The following is an 8,256-nucleotide window of genomic DNA, read 5'->3' as shown; positions in this document are numbered from 1 at the left end:
ATCGGGAAAACATATATCGATTGTTAGTACGTTGCTGTCTTCTGCAGGCTATCAAACAGATTAAGTGCTACCTTGCTACAGTAGCACTCAGGGTCATCTGTTCTCGAGATATAGGCATTTTACGACACTGTATTATAAGAGAGGAGGAGTGGGATGTTGCTGTTAAGAGGCTCCGACAACCTAATCTTTGGAGTAATAATTCTTAGCATCCTCCCAATACAGGCATGGGTACCAGTACAGGCCCCAGCACAACCTAAAACTAATATCTGGGTTACTTTGGCAAACAAAACTGGGCAAGGTGCCATCTGCCTGTCCTTAGCATCACCAGGCAATCCTTTTTCCACCTATTTAGTTGGCATACCTCTTGACACCTGGCCATGCCCCAGGGACATTCCAACCTGCAACACTACAGGTCCAAAAAATAATGTTGATTCTTGGGATCAATGGGTGCCTTACTTGGGGCATGCAGCATTAGAACCCCAAGAGTTGGAATTACTTGGGTCCATTGGAGCCGATGCCTGTGTGATCTTTAATTACTCTGGTAAGTCCTTACGACGACCAGGATTTAATTACACAGTGTTGGTAAATGCAACTCTCCCAGTATATCGGAACGCCTCACAGTGGTGTAATTATACCTCTGCCAACATTTCAGTATCTGCAAATACACCTATTGCCCTACCTTCAGGAACATTTTTGATTTGTGGAGATAGAGCTTGGCCAGATATACCATCCAGATTAAGAGGTGATGCATATACATTAGGAAGGCTTACTTTGCTTACACCCAATACATCAATGATCTTACAGGCCCATCAGAAACACCTTCCCACCAAAAGATTACCCATGCCTTTAAGCCTGACTGTCAGGATAATGTACAATTCTGGTGCACAGGAAAAATTGTTGCAGCATCTCTTTTTACTGCAGGCAAAGCTAGTGCATGAGCTTTGGGCCAGCTTAATAAGCTTGGCTGCTGGCTAGCAAAACAGACCAATGCAACCTCTACAGGTCTTTCACAGCTATTAACTGATGTTGATTTTGTTAAACATGCTACCTTAAAAAACCGAGCAGCAATAGATTTTTTACTTTTAGCACAGGGCCATGGATGTGAGGACTTTGAAGGGATGTGCTGTATGAACCTTTCTGACCATTCAGTCTCTATTCATGCACAGCTGAGCAGGCTGCAAGAGCTTACCAATTATTTGCAGAAAAATACTGGGTTATGATTGACTGATTGGTTGAAGTCTTTACATTTGGGGCCATGGTTAACTTCATTGCTTCATCAATTTATTATAGTGGCAATAATTTTGGTGGTAGCCCTTTTGTTTATTCCTTGCATTTTACAATGTTTGCAGCGTAGTATGGAACGCATAGCAAAATCAGCTATGAACCGAGCTTTTATCGCACAAAATGAAAAAATAGGAATTGTTTAAGCAAGGAATGGACATGGCTCAGCTGAGGCCTTATTAGCAGGCCATGAAAATGGCTCGTCTGAGGATTCAGGGCAAGAATCTAGCTGCTAAACTGCACGTATTAGCAAGGTCAGGCTATAGCAGCCTATTCATAAAATTGATACTACTGCAGCTAGAATATATGAGAGAAGGAAGAGATGGATAGTTTGTTGCTATAGAGAGGATAGGTGCAGTAGGTTTGCTGCTAAAAAGCACGCATACAGACGTAGCTGAAAAAGTAGAAGGGGTCGTCATCTCATGCTTGCAAGAGCCAATAGTAGGAGAGGCGTATGTTCCTGAAACAAATGAAAGTATGCTAAATATGCTTAAGTCATTGTATTTTGGATTATAAATATAGATGGTGCCTTCAATAAATCAAACTATGCTTTATCAATCACACTGATTGGTTGCATATTTCCCTCTCTGCAGTTCCTCCACATTATACCAGTTCAAACAAAAGCTATCTTCATCTTTGAAAACAGAGGTTTTTCTTCTTCTCTTTGCTGGGGGGCAGCAGGAATCTTCATCTCTCCTTTTTATTCAAACTTATGGGAACACAACTCTTTCCACATCTGCTCATTTCAGCACAAATGCCTCTGCTCATACCTGCAATTAAACCTGTAATCTCTATGTGCTATAGGGAAATGAGTCTCTTCTCCATAGCTTAAAAAAAAGAAATTTTAGTCCATGACTCTCCTCTTTCCCTCATCTGGGGCCTGACTCTTCCCTTTGTCTGACCTTGGTGTTTTCATACTATTTCTGTGCATATCTTCATCTTGGTCCTTTTCTTTCACTCAGGACAAAAACAAAGTGTCTGCAAGTCTCATTCTGGGCAGTGAAAGAGTTAATATCTCGCTCAGGCAGTGGCTGGAGCAGTTGGGATGGAGCATTTCAGACCAGGAGGGCCCGGCTGCCCGGAGCTGCTCTCCTGGCGGAAAAAAAGACCCTGCGGAGCAGGGCAGGGCAGGGTTTGAATGTCGGCTCGATGTTCTGCTGAGCCATGGGCTCCTTGGCTGTGCCAGGGGAAATCTAAGGTCTGGGCAGTGGTGTGGCCCTTGCCCCCCCCCCCCCCTCGTTTCTATTGGGGGCTCTGCTGAAAACGGGGCCCAGAGTCAGAGCCCGGCCCTGGCCCAGGCCTGGCCAGGCCTGTGGGCTGCACGGAGGGGCCTGGGCTGGTGTTACGTGTACTGAGGCCAGAAGCAAAAGAGAACTTTCTCAGCGTTTTTTCACCTTTATATGTGTGTTTCACAAAGAACCTTTCTCATTGGTGTAATGTGGGAATCCTTAAAATCAGAAGGTTGTGGGAAAGCTGAAAAAAACCAAGCCTCAGAGACAACAGAACTGCAATTAGAGCTAAGCAGAAAGCATAAGGCATGCCAGCAGAAAAGTTATGTGAGATGTAGAAAGCAAGGACAAATAGAGCAATGGTCTGTGTATTAACGCTTGGCTAGAATAACTCTCTAAGCTGCAGAAAAGTATATCTAGCAAGATATTAGGAAGGTCTTAGCTTAATAATGGAGCTCTGTGCATTGTATTTTAAGACTTACAAGTAGGTATTGTATTCAAAAGAAGCAAGTATTGTTTTAACCAAAGGTATATGCATTTATAGTGGTTGGATGAAACTATTGTCATCATGCTTTTGCTTTTTGTGATTGGTCAAAAAACTTTCAAAGTGCATTGTAACATCACTATTCTCTGGCTGTTGCTCAGAGCATGAGCTGCTGGCATCTTCCTGCTGTTCCAACCTTGTAATGACACTGATGCTTGGGAGGAAAGAAAAAATAATAAAGCAGCTTGAGAGACATTCCACAGCAATCTTGTCCTGTTCGTGATTCTGTGCATAAACCCTTGGCCTGCGTTAGTGTAACAGTGTTTCAACATTAAAAATCAGAGACCAATTGGTCCTTGTCAGGTCCATTAGGAGGCTGCCCAGGTCCTGGTGGAGAAAATTTTCAGGGAATCTTCACAAACCATCACAGCAGCCTTGAAGTAACAGGGTGCTTGGGTGAGAGACGGTCTGATGGATTTGAACACATAGAAAGGATCCCAGCCAATGCATTGAACCCTAAGTGCAGATGCATCATTGGCCAGGGAAATGGTTGTGTTAAGACCCCAACCAATCACGTGTTTATCTGGGACATTCAAACCCTCGATTGAGAAGAGTCCCAAACAATAAAGAAAGCTTCTGTCATACGGATCACTGAGGATTCGTGTGATCTCTCCCACCACAACCTGAATTGTTGTAATAGGTGTGGTCAGTTGGAGTGTTCAGTTAGGTGGTCAGTGGGATGTGGTCAGTGGGGGTGGTCAGTGGGGATGTGGTCAGTGGTTTGGTCACTGAGATGTTGTCCGTGGGTTTGGTCAGTGAGTGAGGTCAGTGGGCCATGGCCATTGCAGTGGTCAGTGAGGTGTGGTTGGTGGGGGTTGCCAGTAAGTGTGGTCATTAAGGAGGGGAGTGAAGTGTGGTCAGTGGTTGTGCTCATTGGAATGGGAAGTGAGTATGGCCAATAGGTGTGGTCAGTGTTAAGTGGCTGGTGAGGTGTGGCCAGTGGGTGTGGCCAGTGGTTGTGGTCATCGGGTGTGGTCAGTGGTTGTGGTCAATGGGTGTGTGGTCAGTTGGGTGGTCATTGGGGTGTGGTCAGTGGGTGGGCTGAGTGGATGTGTTCAGTGGGTGTGCTCAGTGGAGGTATGGTCAGTTGAGTGGTAAGTGGGATGTACTCAGTGGGTGTGGTTAGTGGGGTGTGAGCATTTTGGCAATGGGTGCAGCCAGTCTGTGTGGTCAGTGGTTTATGGCCAGTGGTTGTGGTCAGTGGTGGTGAGGTCAGTTGGGTTCTCAGTGGGTGTGGTCAGTGGGTGTGACCAGTGGGTGTTGTCATTGTGTGTGGGCAGTGGGATGTGATCAGTAGCTATGGTCAGTGGATGTGGTCAGTTGGGAGGTCGGTGGGGCTTGGTAACTGGGTGTGGTCAGTTGGATAGTCAGTTGGTGTGGCCATGAGTAGTGGTCAATGGGTGCAGTCAGTGGCAGTGATCAGTGGGGTGTGGTCAAAGGGTGTGGTCATTAAGGGTAGCCTGCAGGGTAGTCAGTGGTTGTGGTCAGTGGTAGAGTGGTCAGAGGATGTGGTCAGTGGGGGTGGTCAGTGGGAGGTGGACAGTGGTGTGTGGGACAAGGGTATGGTCAGTGGTTGTGGTCAGTGGGTGTGGTCATTTCTCAGGACCATATGGTTGGGTCAGTTGGGTGGTCATTGTGTTTGGTCAGTGGGTACCATCAGCGGGAGTGGGCAGTGGGGTGTGAGCATTGGTAGCCTGGAAGTAGGTGTAGTCAATGAGGGTGGTCAGTGGACATGGTCAGTGTGTGTGGTCATTGAGGTGGTTAGTGAGTATGGTCAGTTGGTGTGGTCAGTGGATGTGGCCAGTTTTTGCAGTTACTGGGGGTGGTCAGTGTTGTGTGATCAGTGGGGAATGGTCATTGGGGCGGTCAGTGGATGTGATCAATGGGTGTGGTGAGTCATGGAGTGGCTAGTTGGGTGGCCACTGGATTGTGGTCAGTAGGAGTGGACTGTGGGTGTGGTCAGTGGGAGAATTCATTGGGGTGTGGCCAGTGGATGTGGTCAGTGGACTGTGGGCATTGGTGTCTTGGCAATGGGTGTGTTCACTGGGTGTGGTCAGCAGTTGTGATCAGTGGGGGTGGTCAGTGGCATGGTCAGTGGGTTTGATCAGTAGGAAGTGGTCAGTGTTTGTTGTCAGTGGCAGAATGGTCAGTGGCGGTGTGGTCAGTGGCTATTCGGTGGATGTGGTCAGTGGGGTGTAGGCATTGGTGTCTTCATAGTGGGTGTGGTCAGAGCGTCGTGGTCACTGGTTGTGGTTAGTTAGCATGAAGGGTGGGTGCAGTCAGTGGGTGCAGTCAGTGTGTGTGGTCAGTGGGGTGTGGTCACTGGTTTTGGGGAAAGGGTGTGGACAGTGGTGTGTAGGCAGTGGGTGTGCTCAGTGGGATGTGGTTATTGGGGTGTGGTTAGCGGAGATGGTTTGTGAGTGTGATCAGTGGGTGTGGTCACTAGCTGTGGTCAGTGGGTGTGGTCAGTGAATGCGGTCAATTGGGTAACGGGTGAGGATTGCCAGTTGGGTGATCAGGGGATGTGGTCATTGGTGTGGTCAGTGGGTGTGAGCAGTGGGTGTGGTTGGTGGGTTTGGTCAGTGAGGGACGGTCACTTGGTGTGGTCTTTGTGGGCAGTGGGGGTGATCAGTGGGGATGTGGTCAGTGGGGGAGGTCAGAGGGGGGGTGGTCACTTGGGTGGTCATTGCATTGTGGTCAGTGGGGTGACCATTGGGTGTGGTCAGTGGGGTGGTCAGTGGATTGTGGTCAGTGGGGGAGGTCAGTGGGTCCTGGTCAGTGGGTGTGACCATTTGGGGTGATCAGTGCTGGAGGTGTGGGAAGTGGGATGTGGTCAGTGGCTGTGGTCCGTGCTAGTGTGGTCAGTTGGGTTGTCACTGGGGGTGGCGAGTGCAGGTGGTCAGAGGGAGTGTGGTAAGCATTTCTAGCCAGAGGATTTGGTCAGATAGGTTGCATTGGAGAGTGGTCAGTGGGTATGTTCAGTGGCTGTGGTCAGTGAATGTGGTCAATTCGACAGTTGGGTGGGGGTGGCCAGTTGGGTGGTCAGGGGATGTGGTTGTTAGTGTGGTCAGTGAAGGTATGGTCAGTTTGTTAGTGGAGTGTGGTCAGTGGGGTGTGGGCATTGGTTTTTTGGATATGGGTGTGCTCAGTGGTTATGTTCAGTTGGGGTATGGTCAGTTTGGGGGTCATTGTGGTGTGGTCCATTGGTGTGTTCAGTGAGATGTGCTCAGTGGAGGTATGGTCATTAGGGCAGTGAGTAGCGTGTGGCCAGTGCCTATAGTCAGTGGGTGTGGTCAGTGGGTGCAGTCAGTGAGGGTGGTCAGTGGATGTGGTCAGTGAGAGAACTCGGTGGGATGTGGTCAGTGGGTGTGGGCATTGGTGTCTTGGCAAAGAATGTGGTCAGTGGGTGCAGTCAGTTGTTGTGGTCAATAGGTGGGGTCACTGGTTGTGGTCAGTGGCTATGGTCATTGAGGCGTGGTATGCAGAGGTGGTCTGTGAGTGTGTTTACTGGGCGTGGTCAGTGGTTGTGGTCAGTATGGGAGCTCAGTGAGGTCTGATCAGTGGGTGTTGCCATATGGGATGGTCAGTGGAAGTGGTCAGTAGGAGGTGGTCAGTGGTTTTGGTCAGTGGCAGTGTGGTCAGTTGGGTGGTCAGTGGGTGTGGCCAGAGGGTTGTGGTCAGTAGGATATGGTCATTCGGTTGTGGTCAGTGGGGGTGGTCACTGGGTACACTGAGTGTGGTTGGTGTGAGTGGTCGGTGTGTGCCTTTGGGGTGATGAATGAGAATGTGCTTGGCCAAGGCAAAAGGAGGCTCCCTGTGTGCCCTGCTCCCCTTTCCCTGAGCTCCTGAGAGCTCTGCCGCCCTTGCTGCCATCCCATCTACCCAGGCCAACACAACAGCCCTGGCCTTGGGGCACTGCAGAGCTGCTCCTGCTCCAGGCCCAGAGCCCACCCCAGAGCTGGGGCAGCCACAAAGCTGTGCCCATTTCTGTTCATTCCTGCTCTGATGAGGATGGATCCTCAGCCACTTGGAGGATGCTGATGAATTTTACTTTTCCAGAGGCCTCCTCTTTCTTCAGCTCCTCAGTTCAGGAATTCAGTGACAAAGATTCATAAACATTTGTTGAAAACACCAGAAAAAAAAAAAGCCCCTGGGATTATTTCAGTTCTCAATTCTTCTGTGGTTAATGAGAAAGATTTCAGAAGTGTATTCCAAGTAAATATACTATATTGAAAACAATACAGAGAGAACAGTTTTGTCCTGTTGTCTTTCCCTGTTTATAGATTGATATCAGCATGTCCAATTGATAGTGACCCCCAGCATTTTCTAATGCAGTCTGAACTGATATAAAAATCAAGACCCTTCATGGCTGACATGGCAATTGATCAGATTTTGTCCCCACACCCTTGCCACCATTTTCCTCATCCCACCCCTAGAACTTTTATGGATCAGGGACAGAGCTGCCACCAGGAGCAGGGCAGTGATTCTTCCCCTGTGCTCAGCACTGGTTGAGCAGAACCTTCAGTGCTGTGTCCAGTTCTTGTCTACCAATTTAGGAAGGACCTGGAGGGGCTGGAGCGTGTCCAGAGAAGGGTAACAAGGCTGGTGAGGGGTCTGGAACACAAGTCCTGTGAGGAGTGGCTGAGAGAGCTGGGGTTGTTTATCCTGGAGAAGAGGAGGCTCAGGGGAGACCTCATCACTCTCTATAACTCCCTCACCAGAGAGTGCAGCCAGATGGGACTCAGGCTCTTTTCACAAGGAATAGAAAACAGGACAGGAGGACACAGCCTTAGGCTGCACCAGGGGAGGTTTAGGCTGGACATTAGGAAATATTCTTTACTAAGAGGGCGATTGGGCATTGCATTGGACTGCCCAGAGAGGTGGGTGAGTCACTGTACCTGGAAGTGTTTCAGGATAGACCCAGCTCTTGGTCCTCATCTTGTTGGATTTGGGCCCTGGATCCAGCCTGTCTAAGTCTCAAGGGAGGTTTGATTCCCAGCTAACTTGGTGTCACCTGGGTAGCATGAGGCCCTAGAGTGTCACAATGGTCTTCATGATTCCATGAGGCCTCCCAGTGTCACAATACCCCTTTGGTTCCTTGGGAGCCCTTGGCATCACAAAGTCCCTCAGATCCTTGGGTTCCACAGTGTCAGCACAGTGGATCCTTGGTTCCATGAGGTCTCACAGTCCAGCAATGCTCTC

The sequence above is a fragment of the Erithacus rubecula genome (genome assembly GCF_903797595.1).
Source record: "Erithacus rubecula genome assembly, contig: scaffold_164_arrow_ctg1, whole genome shotgun sequence".
NCBI classification, from domain to species: Eukaryota; Metazoa; Chordata; class Aves; order Passeriformes; family Muscicapidae; genus Erithacus; species Erithacus rubecula.
The sequence above is the reverse complement of the archived record's forward strand: the minus strand, read 5'-3'. Positions refer to the sequence as shown.